The following is an 18,110-nucleotide window of genomic DNA, read 5'->3' as shown; positions in this document are numbered from 1 at the left end:
ATATGAGAGCAGACCTCTTCTCTGAAATGCTTTTCGAGCTTTGTAACTTTCAGACCTAACTTAGCTGTGCCAGCTCTTGTGATGTGTGTCCTTTGATGTTCAGGTTCTGTAAGAAAAATGCTGGAAATTAATTTCTTTACCCTTATCAAAGAAGACATCAGAGTTAACTTCAAAATTCTATTCTTATAATTTGAAGTCCATGGCAAACCAACCAAGTGTCCATTTCAAAGAAGTTTAAATTTCCCTTTCCACCACTTGCATTCCTATCAATACTATGTGTCATTGATACATAATTCCAAGAAGTAATTTGAAAATCAAACAATTTCTGTTTATATTTGGGAACAAAAAGAAAAAGAAAGTCACTATTCCTCAGTGGTGGTCAATGTGAGCTTTGGCTATCAGGCCTTCTGTGTTTACTGGCTAGTGGTTCTACTGGAGTATGAACCAAAACAGTCAACAGATTCAGGGCAAAGTGCTAAGGAGAGTGACAAGATAGGAGTCCTTTGGTCACAAAGGGTATATCTACATCCCTTAGAAATAAAAGATGACCTCAACTTGTCATGCTTAATTTTGCATCCATAAAATGGTCATTCTTTTCCTTCCACTCCTTAGCTAAATATATAAAACCTGACTCAAACCCCTTGCCGTTGAGTTGATTCTGACAGCAATCCTGTAGGGCAGAGTAGAGCTGCCTCATAGGGATTCCAAGGCTGTAATCTCTATGGAAGCAGACTGCCATGTCTTTCTCCCTCAGAGCGGCTGGTAGATTCAAACCACCACCAAATGTTTAAACACTACGCCACCAGGGCTCCTTAGCTACAGGTATAAAAAAAACCAAACTCGTTGCTGTCGAGTCGATTCCAACTTACAGCGACCCTATAGGACAGTAGAACTGCCTCATAGAATTTCCAAGGAGCACCTGGTGGATTTGAAAGGCCAACCTACAGGTATAGGGGAGGATGAAAATGTAAGGCTCTTTCGTTTTTTCTTTATGTGTTTAATAAATTCTCTCTCTAGTTCATGTTTGTGTATATGATCTCTTGGAAATCATTTAGATATTTGAGAAGATGCAGTAAGAAATTTTTTTATCTTTGCTAATTTGAGGACTGAAACCAGACAGCTACCTTTTATTAGACTTGTCCTGGCACAATTTCCAGAAAGTAAAAAGGGAAAACACGATACTTGATTTTAATTGGTCTTCCCAGACACTGTAGCAGAGTGCTGAGGTACTCTGTGGCTGAAACAAGTATTCAGGATACAGCTTGACCTCACATCTGTGAGATGCCCCATTTCACTCTAGAGGCAAGTTTATTAATTTCCCTATAGGTTGGCTCTTTAATCACTAAACATTAAAATAATTAAAAATCTGGAGCTTTGAGGATTGGTTTCTATAATCAAATTTAATGGTGTTAATGTAGCTGTACATATATAGATCACCTTAGATTCTGGGGTTGATTTGCTTGTTTAAAGGTTTAGACCCATTTCTTCTAATTCCCATTGGCATTCCAGTTCATTATGTAGCCCTGAGAGATATTTCACTCTTCCTTTTCTCTCTTTTCTTAATATGGAGAAACAAATTTACACAAAAGACCTTTGTGTATGGTCCAACTCTTAATACATGATTTACAGGATCCCATGAAATAGGATCAATGCTTCTTCACTGAAATGGCATTTGTCATTGTTTTTTCTCTCCCTTTCTACTTTCTCTCCCTTCTTTCTTTCTCAACCTCACTGTTATTCTGTTCCCTTGTCTATCCCTACTTCCTTCTCTTCAGTTCCTATTTTCTAGACATTTCACTTTTTTCTCCCCTCCCATTCCCTCATTTCTATCCTCTCCAACGGTTTCTTTCTAGAACCTTCTCCTTGTTCTCTATGCCTGTTGGTGGCCCTTTGTTGTTGCTGTCTTTGAGGTTTTCAGACTCATGAAATCCCTGCCAACTCATCTGATGTTTTTAAGAATGGTGGAAAAAGTGTCATTTAGTCAGTTATATAGCACACTAAAACACCAAACCTGTTACTGTTGAGTCAATTCAGACTCATAGTGACCCTATAGGACAGAGTAGAACTGCCCCATACAGCTTCCAAGGAGCGCCTGGTGGAATCAAATTACCGACCTTTTGGTTAGCAGCTGAAAGCGTAACACCTGCAGTAAACCTTAAAAAAGCAGATGGGAAATCCAAGCACAGAGAAGCACAAAGAATCCTGTACGTTTACTTGGGTTTTCAGGAAGACATGGCGCCTTCTCTCTTCCAGTTGACCTTCAGCTCCTGGAGATCTAATACTTCTTTACGTTATTCTTAGCACTTGGTACAGTGCAGGGCACATGATAGATATTCAGTAAGAGACTGTCATAGTGGGTGGTCAAAAAGTACTTGTTTGATATTTATCAAGATATTATCTGGTAAATGATGATAAAGTCATAATTCATCATAATAAAGAAAATACCAGGATAAATGAAAATTTTCAGCCCGGGTAAGCAGGCCAGTGGGCAAAGAATCACAGATGTTAAGTCTGGAAGAGATCCTAGATATCGCTTGTCCAGTATCCTGTTTATAGAGGAGGGAACCAGGCTCAGAAAAGGTAAACAACGTGCTCACGGTGCTCCAGCCAATTAAAAGCAGGATTAGAAGCCAATCAGGCCTGTCAGCTAGCTCTGCACACCCCAGAGTCCTTTCTACCTCCCTGTCCCTTCCCTCAAGTTGTACTGAGTCTGGTAAAAGAGAGGGAAGTGATTGGGGCTGCCTTGAGTTCCTAAGGAGCCCCTGGGTGGTGCAAAGGGTTAAGGTGTTTGGCTGCTAACCAAAAGGTTGAAGGTTGGAGTCCACCTAGAGGCTCCTTGAAAGAAAGGCCTGGTGATCCACTTCTGAAAAATCAGCTATTGAAAAATCTATGAAGTACAGTTTTACTTTCACATACATGGGATTGCCATGAGTCTTGATGGCAACTTTTTTACTGGTGAGTTCCTAAGCGTGCTATTTAAGAATGAGGGCTGGGTACTCCATGGATTTCCCACCTACAAAACTGGTTCTCTGTCCCCCAGGAAATGGTTAATGTGGTGCTGTGTCTTTGGTGGTGACATCCTATATCTGAGGCATTGCTTGCTTGGTCTCATCACAGGGTAATTGAGTAAAGAATACAGTTTGAAAATATTTAAGCACTGGTTTATTAAACATTAAAAAAAAAAGCTACAAATTAAAAGTGTGATTCTTGTATCTGTAACATTTCTTGTATAAACCTGGATGTATCCCAAATAAGTTATCCTTAAAAAAATCAGAATTGAATCAGCTTTTGGAAAAAGTAATTTCAATAACCTAGCTGGTCAACTAGACTTGTTGGTAAAGAACTTCCTGACATGGTTTCTTTTTGAAAACCAAGTATAGGAGCATCAAAGAGTAGATTGAAGAAGAAATTAATTGCTTGAAAGTATTTTCATGTGGAATAAACACAGCACAAGCTTTGGAGTCAGAAATGAGATTGAATCCTGGCTTTACCACTTGCTAGCTCACTCATCTGTCTCCTAACTCCTATGAGTGTCTTTATGCTCATCTTTTTTTTTTTTTTTTTTTTATATGAGAGAGATCAAAATAGAATGGGTTGGGCCAACTCCCATGCTTAATTCTTTCCTTAAACTTCTGATTTGGGTTTGATTTCCTTGGTCCTGCCCCCTTGATTTTAAGTTCTCTCTAGTGCACCATATACATCTTAGCAAATGTCCAAGAAAAAAATGCCAAATTCAGTAGACACTGACTTTGTAAAATTTCAGACATCTGGATCTTTGAAAGCGCGTAGTGAGCTGACTTTTTAGTTTCACCTAAATTTTCAGAGTTTCAGATACAGTTCTAGATATTAATTTATTTTTCTGTATGTTTCATACACTCATTCCAGATTGGCCAAAATCTCCTAATATCCTTGGGACTGTCTCAGTATATAGATATTTTCAGTGAATGTCTTTGCAAAATGCTAAATCCCATGACCCTGCCACACATTACTGACTTCCAGTTCCACAAATGCATCTAGTCCCACTTTCTATTTCTGGAAAATGATACCTTCTGCTTTATGACATTTCCAATACCTGAACCATTGGCTTTCTTTTGGGAAAAAGAAAGTATTAAAGCTAGATATTAGAAAATCAAATGTGAAATAGAAAATTATAATGTTCCCTCTGATAATAATTTGTTGTCGTTGTTAGATGCCATCAAGTTGGTTCCTACTCACAGCAACCCTATGTACAACAGAGCGAAACAATGCACAGTCATATGCCATCTTCTCAGTTGCTGCTCTTTCAGCCCATTATTCTAGCCACTGTGTGAATCCATGTCATTTTTCTTGTCAACCCTCTACTTTACCAAGCATGATGTCTCTCTTCAGGGATTGATCCCTCCTGATAACATGTCCAAAGTACTTGAGACGAAGCCTCACCATCCTCCCTTCTAAGGATCATTCTGACTGTTCTTCTTCCAAGACAGATTTGTCTGTACTTCTGGCAGTCCATGGCATATTTAATATTCTTTGATAACACCGTAATTCAAATGTATCAATTCTTCTTTGGTCTTCCTTATTCACTGTCCAGCTTTCACATGCATATGAGATGATTGAAAATACCATGGCTTGAGTCAGGCACACTTTAGTCCTCAAGGTGACATCTTTGCTTCTAAACAGTTTAAAGAGGTCTTTTGCAGCAGATTTGCCCAATGCAATACATTGTTTGATTTCTTGATTGCTGCTTCCATGGCCGTTGATTGTGGATCTAGGTAAAATAAAATCCTTGACAACTTCAGTCTTTTCTCCATTTATCGTGATGTTGATTCTTGGTCCAGTTTTGAGGATTTTTGTTTTCTTTATGTTGAGGTGTAGTCCATACTGAAGGCTGTGGTCTTTGATATTCATCATTAAGTGCTTCAAGACCTCTTCACTTTCAGCAAGCAAGATTGTGTTATCTGCATAATGCAGGTTGTTAATGAGTCTTCCTCCATTCCTGATGCTTCACTCTCCTTCATATAGTCCAGCTTCTCGGATTATTTGCTCGATATAAAGATTGAATAAGTATGGTGAGAAGATGCAACGCTGATGCACACTGTTCCTGACTTTAAACCATGCAATATCCCCTTGTTGTAGTCTAACGACTGCCTATTGGTCTATGTACAGGATCCTCATGAGCACAATTAAGTGTTCTAGAATTCCCATTCTTCACAATGTTATCCATAATTTGTTATGATCCATACAGTCAAATGCCTTTGCATAGTCAATAAAACATAGGTAAACATCTTTCTGGTATTCTCTGCTTTCAGTCAAGGTCCATCTAACATCAGCAATGATATCCCTCGTTCCATGTCCTTTTTTGAATCCTACCTGAATTTCTAGCAGTTCCTTGTGGATGTTCTGCGAAGCCATTTTTAAATTATCTTCAGCATAATTTTATTTGCATGTGATATTAATGACATTGTTTGATGATTTCTACGTTCTGTTAGATCACCTTCTTTTGGAATAGGCATATATATGGATCTCTTCTGGTTAGTTGGCCTGGTAGCTGTCTTCCAAATTTCTTGGCACAGATGAGTGAATGCTTCCAGCACTGCATCCACTTGTTGAAACGTATCAGTTGGCATTCCATCAATTCCTGGAGGCTTGTTTTTCGCTGATGCCTGCAGTATAGCTTGTACTTCTTCCTTCAGTTCCATTGATTATTGTTCATATGCTACCTCTTGAAATGGCTGAGTGTTGACCAATTCTTTTTGGTACAGTTACTGTGTGTATTCCTTCCATCTTCTTTTTTTTTTTAATAATTTTTATTGTGCTTTAAGTGAATGTTTACAAATCAAATCAGTCTCTCACACAAAAACCCATATACACCTTGCTACACACTCCCAATTACTCTCCCCCTAATGAGACAGCCTGCTCTCTCCCTCCACTCTATCTTTTCGTGTCCTTTTCACCAGCTTCTAACCCCCTCCACCCTCTCATCTCCCCTCCAGGCAGGAGATGCCAACATAGTCTCAAGTGTCCACCTGATCCAAGAAGCTCTCTCCCTACCAGCATCCCTCTCCAACCCATTGTCCAGTCCAATCCATGTCTGAAAGTTGGCTTTGGGAACGGTTCCTGTCCTGGGAAAACAGAAGGTCTGGGGGGCCATGACCACCGGAGTCCTTCCAGTCTCAGTCAGACCATTAAGTCTGGTCTTATGGGAATTTGGGGTCTGCATCCCACTGCTCTCCTGCTCCCTCAGGGGTTCTCTGTTGTGTTCCCTGTCAGGGCAGTCATCGCTTGTAGCCAGGCGCCATCTAGTTCTTCTGGTCTCAGGATGATGTAGTCTCTGGTTCATGTGGCCCTTTCTGTCTCTTGGGCTCGTAATCACCTTGTGTCCTTGGTGTTTTTCATTATCCTTTGATCCAGGTGGGTTGAGACCAATTGATGCATCTTAGATGGCTGCTTGCTAGCGTTTAAGACCCCAGACCCTACTCTTCAAAGCGGGATGCAGAATGTTTTCTTAATAGATTTTATTATGCCAATTGACTTAGATGTCCCCTGAAACCATGGTCCCCAGACCCCTGCCCCTGCTATGCTGGCCTTCGAAGCATTCAGTTTATTCAGGAAACTTCTTTGCTTTTGGTTTAGTCCAGTTGTGCTGTCCTCCCTTGTATTGTGTGCTGTCTTTCCCTTCACCTAAAGTAGTTCTTATCTACTATCTAAGTAGTGAATACCACCTCCCACCCCCCCTCTTGTAACCACAAAAGAATGTTACTATTTCTTGAGTTTTTATGATAGTGGTCTTATACAATATTTGTCCTTTTGCAACTGACTAATTTCACTCAGCATAATGCCTTCCAGGTTCCTCCATGTTATGAAATGTTCCACAGATTCCTCACTGTCCTTTATCGATCCATAGTATTCCATTGTGTGAATATACCATAATTTATTTATCCATTCATCCGTTGATGGGCACCTTGGTCGCTTCCATGTTTTTGCTATTGTCAACAGTGCTGCAATAAACATGGGTGTGCATATATCTGTTCGTGTAAAGGCTCTTATTTCTCTAGGATATATTCCGAGGATGGGATTGCTGGATCGTATAGTAGTTCTATGGAAGCGCCAAATCGATTTCCAAAGTGGTTGTACCATTTGACATTCCCACCAACATTGTATAAGTGTTCTAGTCTCTCCACAGCCTCTCCAATATTTATTATTTTGTGTTTTTTGGATTAATGCCAGCCTTGTTGGAGTAAGATGAAATCTCATTGTAGTTTTGATCTGCATTTCTCTAATGGCTAATGATCGTGAACATTTCCTCGTATATATTTTAGCTACCTGACTGTCTTCTTTAGTGAAGTGTCTATTCATATCTTTTGCCCATTTTTTAATTGAGTTTTTTGTCTTTTTGCAGGATCACATAGATTTTAGAGATCAGGTGCTGATCAGAAATGTCATAGCTAAAAACTTTTTCCCAGTCTGTAGGTAGTCTTTTTACTCTTTTGGTGAAGTCTTTGGGTGAGCATAAGTGTTTGATTTTTAGGAGCTCCCAGTCATCTAGTTTTTCTTCTACATTCTTTATAATGTTTTCTATACTCTTTATGGCATATATTAAGGCTCCTAAAGTTGTCTCTATTTTTTCTTTCATGGTCTTTATCATTTTAGATTTTATATTTAGGTCTTTGATCTATTTTGAGTTAGTTTTTGTGCATGGAGTGAGGTATGGGTCTTGTTTCATTTTTTTGCAGAAGGATATCCAGTTATGCCAGCACCATTTGTTAAAAAGGCTGTCTTTTCCCCGTTTAACTGTTTCGGAGCCTTTGTCAAATATCAACTGCTCATATGTGGATGAATTTATATCTGGATTCTCAATTCTGTTCCATTGGTCCATGTATTTGTCGTACCAGTACCAGAATGTTTTGACTACGGTGGCGGTATAATAGGCTCTAAAATCAGGTAAAGTAAGGCCTCCCACTTTGTTCTTCTTTTTCAGTAGTGCCTGATTTATCCAGGGCCTCTTTCCCTTCCATATGAAATTGGTGATTTGTTTCCCCATCTCATTAAAGAATGTCATTGAGATTTGGATTGGAATTGCATTAAATGTATAGATCGCTTTTGGTAGAATAGATATTTTTATAATGTTAAGTCTTCCTATCCACGAGCAAGGTATGTTCTTCCACTTATGTAAGTCTCTTTTGGTTTCTTGCAGAAGTGTACTGTAGTTTTCTTTGCATAAGTCTTTTACATCTCTGGTAAGATTTATTCCTAAGTATTTTATCTTCTTGGGGGCTACTGTAAATGGCATTGATTTGGTGATTTCCTCTTCGATGTTCTTTTTGTTGGTGTAGAGGAATCCAACTGATTTTTGTATGTTTATCTTGTATCCCAATACTTTGCTGAACTCCTCTATTAGTTTCAGTATTTTTCTGGATGATTCCTTAGGGTTTTCTGTATATAAGATCATGTCATCTGCAAATAGAGATACTTTTACTTCTTCCTTGCCAATCTGGATGCCCTTTATTTCTTTATTTAGCCTAATTGCTCTGGCTAGGACTTCCAGCACAATATTGAATAAGAGTGGTGATAAAGGGCATCCTTGTCTGGTTCCCGATCTCAGTGGGAATGTTTTCAGGCTCTCTCCATTTAGGGTGATGTTGGCTGTTGGCTTTGTATAGATGCCCTTTATTATGTTGAGAAATTTTGCTTCTATTCCTATTTTGCTGAGAGTTTTTATCATGAATGAGTGTTGAACTTTGTCAAATGCCTTTTCTGCATCAATTGATAAAATCATATGATTCTTGTCTTTTGTTTTATTTATGTGGTAAAAAGATTACATTAATTGTTTCTCTAATGTTGAACCATCCCTGCATACCTGGTATGAATCCCACTTGGTCATGATGAATTATTTTTTTGATATGTTGTTGAATTCTATTGGCTAGAATTTTGTTGAGGATTTTTGCATCTAGATTCATGAGGGATATAGGTCTATAATTTTATTTTCTTGTGGTGTCTTTACCTGGTTTTGGTATCAGGGATATGGTGGATTCATAGAATGAGTTTGAGAGTATTCCATCCTTTTCTATGCTCTGAAATACCTTTAGTAGTGGTGGTGTTAACTCTTCTCTGAAAGTTTGGTAGAACTCTGCAGCGAAGCCGTCCGGACCAGGGCTTTTTTTTTGTTGGGAGTTTTTGATTACCTTTTCAATCTCTTCTTTTGTTATGCGTCAATTTAGTTGTTCTACCTCTGTTTGTGTTAGTTTAGGTAGGTAGTGTGTTTCTAGGAATTCATCCATTTGTTCTACGTTTTCAAATTTGTTTGAGTATAGTTTTTCGTAGTAATCTGATATGATCCTTTTAATTTCAGTTGGGTCTGTTGTAATATCGCCTATCTCATTTCTTATTCGGGTTATTTGCTTCCTGTCCTGTTTTTCTTTTGTCAGTTTGGCCAATGGTTTATCAATTTTGTTGGGTTTTTCAAAGAGCCAACTTTTGGTCTTGTTAATTCTTTCAATTGTTTTTCTGTTTTCTATTTCATTTAGTTCAGCTCTAATTTTTATTATTTGTTTTCTTCTGGTGCCTGTGGGTTTCTTTTGCTGCTGTCTTTCTATTTGTTCAAGGTGTAGGGATAGTTCTTTGATTTTGGCCCTTTCTTCTTTTTGGATGTGTGCATTTATTGATATAAATTGGCCTCTGAGCACTGCTTTTGCTGTGTCCCAAAGGTTCTGATAGGAAGTGTTTTCGTTCTCATTGGATTCTATGAATTTCTTTATTTCATCCTTAATGTCTTCTATAATCCAGTCTTTTTTGAGCAGGGTATTGTTCAGTTTCCAAGTGTTTGATTTCTTTTCCCTGCTTTTCCTGTTATTGATTTCCACTTTTATGGCCTTATGGTCAGAGAAGATGCTTTGTAATATTTCAATGTTTTGGATTCTGCTAAGGCTTGCTTTATGACCTAATATGTGGTCTATTCTAGAGAATGTTCCATGTGCACTAGAGAAGAAAGTATAGTTGGTTGCTGTTGGGTGGAGTGTTCTGTATATTTCTATGAGGTCAAATTGGTTGATTGTGGCATTTAGATCTCCTCTGTCTCTATTCAGCTTCTTTCTGGATGTCCTGCCCTTCACCGAAAGTGGTGTGTTGAAGTCTCCTACTATTATTGTGGAGCTGTCCATCTCACTTTTCAATGCTGATGGAGTTTATGTATCTTGCAGCCCTGTCATTGGGTGCATAAATATTTAATATGGTTATATCTTCTTGGTGTATTGTCCCTTTAATCATTATATAGTGTCCTTCCTTATCCTTTCTGATGGATTTAACTTTAAAGTCTATTTTGTCAGAAATTAATATTGCTACTCTTGCTCTTTTTTGATTGTTGTTTGCTTGATCTATTTTTTTCCATCCTTTGAGTTTTAGTTTGTTTGTGTCTCTAAGTCTAAGGTGTGTCTCTGGTAGGCAGCATATAGACGGAGCTTGTTTTTTAATCCATTCTGCCACTCTCTGTCTCTTCATTGGTGCATTTAGTCCATTTACATTCAGGGTAATTATGGATAGGTAGGAATTTAGTGCTATCATTTTGATGTCTTTTTTTGTGTGTTGACAGCTTCTTTTTCCCACTTGATTTTATGTGCTGAGTAGATTTTCTTTATTTATTGTCGTTTCCTCATATTTGTTGTTGTTGATTTTGTTTCTGCTGAGTCTGTATTTTTCCCTTGTATTTTATTTTGATGAGTAGGGTAGTTTGTCTCCTTTGTGGTTACCTTATTATTTACCCCTATTTTTCTAAATTTATAACTAACTTTTATTTCTTTGTATCACCGTATCTTCCTCTCCATATGGAAGGTGTATGATTACATTTCTTAATCCCTCTTTATTAATTTTGTCTTCTATCGCCATTACCCTGTGTTGAGCTTTTTTTTTTTTAATCTTGCTTTGTTTTTTTTTATTTCCCTGCCTGGGTTGACTTCTGGTTGCTCTGCCCAGTGTTCTAGTCTTGGGTCGATACCTGGTATTATTTTTCTAACCAAAGAACTCCCTTTAGTATTTCTTGTAGTTTTCGTTTGGTTTTTGCAAATTCCCTCAACTTGTGTTTGTCTGGAAATGTCTTAATTTCACCTTCATATTTAAGAGACAGTTTTGATGGATATATGATTCTTGGCAGGCAATTTTTTTCCTTCAGTTTTTTAAATATGTCATCCCATTGCCTTCTTGCCTGTATGGTTTCTGCTGAGTAGTCCGAGTTTATTCTTATTGGCTCTCCCTTGTAGGCGACTTTTCTTATATCCCTCACTGCTCTTATAACTCTCTCTTTATCTTTGGTTTTGGCAAGCTTGATTATAATATGTCTTGGTGACTTTCTTTTAAGATTTACCTCATGTGGAGTTCGATGAGCATCTTGGATAGATATCTTCTCATCTTTCACAATATCAGGAAAGTTTTCTGCCAGCAAATCCTCAACAATTTTCTCTGTATTTGCTGCTATCCCTCCCTGTTCTGGTACTCCAATCACTCGTAGGTTATTTCTCTTTATAGAGTCCCACATGATTCTTAAAGTTTCTTCATTTTTTAAAATTCTTTTATCTGATTTTTCTTCAAATATATTAGTGCCAAGTGATTTATCTTCGAGTTCAGATTTTTTTTTTACTTGCTCAATTCTGCTCCTCTGACTTTCTATTGAGTTATCTAATTCTGTAACTTTATTGTTAATCTTCTGAATTTCTGATTGCTGTCTGTTTATGGATTTTTCAAGCTTATTAAACTTTTCATTATGTTCCTGAATAATCTTTCTGATTTCTTCAGTTGCTTTATCTATGTGTTCCTTGGCTTGTTCTGCGTATTGCCTCCTTTCCTTCCTGATGTCTTGAAGGGTTCTGTATATTAAACTTTTGTATTCTGCATGTGGTAATTCCAGGAACGCACTTTCATCTAAAAGATCTTTGGATTCTTTGTTTTGAGAGCCTGTTGAGGTGATCATGGCCTGTTTCTTTATGTGACTTGATATTGACTGTTGTCTCTGAGCCATCTGTAAGTTATTGTATTAGTTTATGCTTGCTTACTGTGTCATAGCTGCTTGCTTTGTTTTGTTCTGGGGTACCCCTATGGGTTGCTTGAGTGAGCTAGCTTGATTATTTTCACCTTTGGAGCTCTGGTGTCCTGTCCCCAGCTGGCTAGAGCTGTTATCAGGTATATCAGTCTAGGAGTCCATTCAGTTTTCTTGTATGAATTCGGCTCAGGTTTCCAGGTAGCTGATATCAAGTGTGTGGTACAGGCTCTGTCCTACAGTCTTAGAGGGGCAGGGGTGATTGGCGTATATACCCCTATCTGATTGCAACAGGGGGTCATGCTCTGAACAAGGCAGGGGGCTGAGAACCGACCCCCAAGTGTCTCTGAGGAAAATGCGTCTCTGTTCCCTAGAGTGTGCTGGTGGGTGGGCTCTGCAGAGGGACTATGGGCACCCAAAGTTTTTGTTGTAAGGACTGGGGGGTACCAGTTATCCCTGGACCGCTGTCGCGGGTGGCTGGGCGACCCAAGTGGAACCACCAGTCCTTAAGTCCCTGTTGTGGGTAGGTGAGGACCTCATTTATTAGGCAAAGCAATGTCAAACATCAAACACCCACCTCTCCACCGCACAGCTGAAATGGCTGGAGTTTGCCAACAAGGGCCTATTCTCCTGAAATAGGCCCACATATGTCCATGCAGAAGGGAAAGGAGCTCAAGGCACACGGACTGTTTATGCCTGGAAAGGAGCCGCTTCTGTCCTGAGCTCCCCAGTTAATGGAGCTAGCAAATTATCTTTTCCCCCCAGGTGCAAATTTTTTCCTTCCCCAAGGCCGGGAGGACGGCTCCAGGTGCTCCACAGGGTCTATCTCAGGTCCAGGGATTCAGCACCTGAAGCAGGCTTGGGGGTGGGGGGGGGGACGCGGTAAAATATACGCAAGTACTTAGCTTTTGCCTAGAGCGCCTTTCTCCTCAGGTTCCGGAGATGTGAGCGAGCTGTGTGGCTGGCTGCTTCTCCCTGAGGAAACTGTGGCCGAACGCTAGGACCAGCCTGCTGCCAACAGTGCTGCCGCTGCTCCGGGAATGGCGCCTGAGGGCTCCCCGCGATTCAGGTCCAGCAACTCCTCTCCGCTTCTGAACGGTCTCTTCCTCCCCCTGCCCCTCAGTTCGTTGTCTAAGCTTGCCTTTAATGCTCAGGGCTCCCAGCTTGTCACAAATACACTCGTTTCACTTGTTTTTTCGGGTCTTTGTTGTAAAGAGGGCTGGACGGAAGCATCTGTCTGTTCTGCCATCTTGGCTCCGCCCTTCCATCTTCTTTTGATGATTCTTGAGTTGCTCAATGTTTTACCCATACCAAAAAAGAAACAAACACCCCATTGCCTTGGAGTCAATTTCAACTCAATATTGCAACTTGAGACTTGAATTTTTTCTTCATTTCTTTCAGCTTGAGAAATGCTAAATGTGTTCTTCACTTTTGGTTTTCTAACTCCGGGTCTTTGCACATTGCAGTATAATACTTTGTCTTCCGAAGCTACCCTTTGAAATCTTCCATTCAGTTCTTTTGCTTCATTATTTCTTCTACTCGTTTTAGCTACTCTACACTCAAGAGTGAGTTTCAGAGTCTCTTCTGATATCCATTTTGGTCTTTTCTTTCTTTTCTGTCTTTTTAATGACCTTTTGCTTCCTTCTTATATGATGTCCTTGATGTCATTCACAACTTCCCTGCTTTTTGGTCATTAGTGTTCAACGCGTCAAATCTCTTCTTGAGATGGTCTCTAAATTCAGGTGGGATATACTCAAGGTCATACTTTGGTTCTCATGGTCGTATTTTAATTTTCTTCAGCTTCAACTTGAACTTGCATTTGAGCAATTGATGATCTATTCAGCAGTTGGGCCCTGGCCTTGTTCTGACTGATGATATTGAGCTTGTCTACTGTCTCTTTCCACAGATGTAGTTGATTTGATTCCTGTGTATTCCATCTGGTGAGGTCCGCATGTATATTTGCCATTTATGTTGTTGAAAAACATATTTCCAGTGAATAAGTCATTGGTCTTGCAATATTCTTTCATGAGATCTGCTTTGTTTCTATCACCAACACCACATTTTCCAACTACTGATCCTTCTCTGTTTCAAAATACTGATACTTCTTCTTTGTTCCCAGTTGTCTCTCTTTGTATTTGGGAGTGATATTTGTGAATTTTCTCTTGCCAGCATTCTCATGTTGAGATATCAGCCATGTGTGACTTTTGGAAGCCACGAAGGGTGAATATGTGCTTTTCCTGACTTCTGATAGTTAGGGTACAGGCCATCAGCTCAGGAATTCAAAGGCTCCTGCATAGACTTTGAGAGGCAAATGATGTGGTAGATCCAGGCTGCCTGGGTTCTAATCCCAGCTCCTCCACTTACTAGCTGTGTGACCTTGGCCATATGTTCAGTCTCTGTATTATTTGTAAAATGGACACATTACTTTCTCCATAGAGTTTTATAGGGATTAAATGAGATATAGGTAACTTGCTTTGAATAGTGCTGTACAGTTAGTCAGCTCTCAGTCGATGTGAACTACTACTGTGAAGAGCCAGTGATACACCAAACAAGGATAGTATCTAGAGTCTGGTGGTAGCAGCAGTGGCTGTGGCTGGTTGTGGATTCACTTTGTTCTATTCTGTTTTTCACATCTAGTCCTCCAGGCTTTTGATCAACCTTTTGAGCCACTCAGTAATCTGCCAGAGAATTCCATTTCTGATTTAAGTTGGTTGGAGCCCATACCCAGACAGGTACAATCAAAGGAATAGCTGACTGTTCTGTTTTGATTTCATTTTGGTAAGCTTTTTCTGATAAAAAGAGTGTTAGCTTCTTAACAACAAAGATCCTACCTTGCCTTTTGTTTGGATCTGCTATAGAGTCTTGTGCTGCCCTGGGCCTAGTGCTACCACTGAGCCACCTCTTCTGGCACAGGGGCTGGCACAGAGGAGGCCCAATGGGGTATTAAAGGTATATTGAATGAATGAATGGACCAAATATTCAATAGCTATTACCTGACTCAGAGTTCTGACACTGTTGAGCTGTGCCATCACCCCTATAAAAGCCTACCCTTTAACAGACTTGTGGCTACTGTTCGTTATTTTCGATTGGGTATTCTGTAATTACAGCCAAATACATCCTGACATTTTTTCCCTGGACTACTTTTTTTTCTTGTTGTCCTTCTACTGGTAAAGAAATTTTTTTTGCCATATATTTTGAAAAGTGATTTTCCAAGCGTGCACTACGAAGTTCTATTGGAAACAAGTATTAATTTGTGAACATTTTGTATGCTTTACCAAAATCCCCACAACTTCCTTTTTTAGCTCAGGAGAATTTATTTCTGTGTGAGCAGCGGAACATCGGAATAAGGGTGGATGAAATACAAGATGGAGAGAAATGTTTTTATTTCAGAATGGAACATATTATAACTAGGAATTTTGCATTAATTTATCATTAAGGGCTAATAATAACATTCTCTGGATTATACATATTCAGAAAATTAAAAGCAAATGATTTTTTTTTCTCTTTAATTCTCAAATGTCTCAATGGCCTGTTTTTATAGAGGTACTTTATAAAACTACTTGAGCCAACACCAAACCAGGAATTTGAGTGCATGCAACAAATCCTTGGAAAGAGTTGTATTGGACAGTTTTATCTGACCACCAACTTGAAATGCTGGTCACAAGCCAGCAAATCTCTCAGTGTTTTCCCTCTCCAAGGGGGTGTTAAAATGTAATGCAGCCAGGATGGGGGGAGGGGGAAGAAAGTCAGATTTTAATAATATCCAGTCTTCAATGCCATCAACAAGATGACATTTCCTGGAAAGAACGATGTTATTACAGTATGATTATTTGTAATGATTTACTTGATATGATCAACAAAGAAAAAGTAAATGATCCAAATGGGACTTCTGGCAGGGAACTGCATTCTCATGAAAAGAAGGACCAGCGGGCCAAGCATATTTGAGTAAACGTTGCAGATGAACTCGACATTAGGAAGGAGGAGTTCTTCATGGAGGCCACAAGAATGTGTAAGGGCAAGGAATTCCGGTTTCACCCACTTGTAGGCATAAAGCCAGGCTGACCTTTGCCAAACCTTTTGGCAGCCTTAGCCAGGATTTATATTACAGGAAAATTTAAAAAGTCAAAGTAGCATAGTTTGCATGATGTCATGTGTTCTATCATGTCCACCTTTTAGACATTCAGACATATGGCATAAAACCCAGAGTTCTGGCATTTCAGAAAAATACCAGGAAGGGTAGGGTTTAGGGAGATTTCAAATTCATTGTCAGGAGGTCATCAAGCTTTAAAGAAAATCAATAAGCTAGGGCTGGCCGGCTTTGTATATTGCTGACTCTCAGTTTGCCGATGAGGGAAGTGTGATACAAGAACTATGACATTGATGGGGTAGTTATAAAGGAGGCTATAGATAATTATAACCAATGTTCCATTTGCGTTCATTAATGCTACTTGCCATGTATCTCTGGGGTCTGGTCCTACTAGATGAAGACTAGCCCATCTAGGTTACAGGTTGTGGTCCAAATCTGGAGCTACCCAGAAACTCAAAGGTCAACATGGAAAGAGAGGTTTTGGAGAGCTACCTTTTGTGTGGTTGCTTCATTTTTGAGTGTAACAATGTTCTGAATTTAGAATTCACTTGGGTATTTTTCAACACCTGCATTAGGAAACATTTATGCTCACTCAGTCTTTTCCACATTCTTCTACATTTTCTTCACCTCAAAACGATAGTCTTCCCCAGGAGCTTTTCCCTTTCTCACTGTGATGGATTCAAAGCCCAGTTGTTGCCTTTGTAACTGCATCTTGGGAGAGTCTCCCTTTTCAAAGTTGAGGCTCCACCCAGAATGTAGAAGAATCCGCTGAGGCTGGACTGCTGGATGTCCTCTTACTAACTTCTATGACCATAATCCTTTGATTCTAAAGTGTAAGCTTTTTTGCTTTTTCATATTAGCATCTCTGAAGTAGGGAGACTTGTTTCAATTTATGAAAAAATGATACTAATACACAAAAATGCATAACAGCAAACAGTTTCTGGTAACAGCCATAATGACACCTCTTTGGAGGTTCTTAAAATTACCTTGGCATTTGACTATGTGGATCATAACAAATTATGGATAACCTTGCAAAGAATGGGAATTCCAGAACACTTAATTGTGCTCATGAGGAACCTGTACGTAGACCAAGAGGCAGTCGTTCAAACAGAGCAAGGGATTACCGCATGGTTTAAAGTCAGGAAAGGTGTGTGTCAGGGTTGTACCCTCTCACCATACTTATTCAATTTGTACATTGAGCAAATAACGAGAGAACCTGGACTGTATGAAGAAGAATGCAGCATCAGGATTGCAGGAAGACTCATTAACAACCTGTGCTATGCAGATGACACCACCTTGTTTGCTGAAAGTGAAGAGAACTTGAAGCACTTACTGATGAACATCAAAGAATACAGCCTTCACTATGGGTTATACATTGACATAAAAAAACCCAAAAATCCTCGGAACTGGACCAATAAGCAATATCATGATAGAGAAAAAATTGAAGTTATCAGGGATTTCATTGTACTTGGATCCATGATCAATACCCATGGGAGGAGCAGTCAAGAAATCCAAAGACACATTGCACTGGGCAAATATGCTGCAAAAGACCTCTTTAAAGTGCTAAAAAGATGTCACTTTAAGGACTAAGGTGTGCTTGACCCAAGACATGGTGTTTTCAATGGCTTCCTATACATGCCAAAGCTGGACGATGAATAAGGTGGACAAAAAAGAATGGATGCCTTTGAATTATGGTGTTGGAGAAGAATATTGAATACACCGTGGACTGCCAGAAGAATGAACAAATCTGTCTTGGAAGAAGTTCAGCCAGAAACCTATGATACTCCAAAATGCCTCTAAACATATATTTATGTCCTATATAACCCAGAGCTCTGTGGATCACCATATGGCTTTTGATCCTCTTAAGGTTCTATAACTTGGATTAGTACAGTATAGTGTTTGAATTAATAAAGGCTTGGAGCACAATTCTACTCTGATACATGTGAAGTTGCCACGAGCTGGAATCTACTCCATGGCAACTGGTTTGGTTTGTTTGTTTTCTGGTGGCGGGGGTGGGTTTAG

This window comes from Loxodonta africana, chromosome 1 (assembly GCF_030014295.1).
Source record: "Loxodonta africana isolate mLoxAfr1 chromosome 1, mLoxAfr1.hap2, whole genome shotgun sequence".
In the NCBI taxonomy this organism is placed as follows: Eukaryota; Metazoa; Chordata; class Mammalia; order Proboscidea; family Elephantidae; genus Loxodonta; species Loxodonta africana.
Note: the sequence above shows the minus strand (reverse complement) of the source record.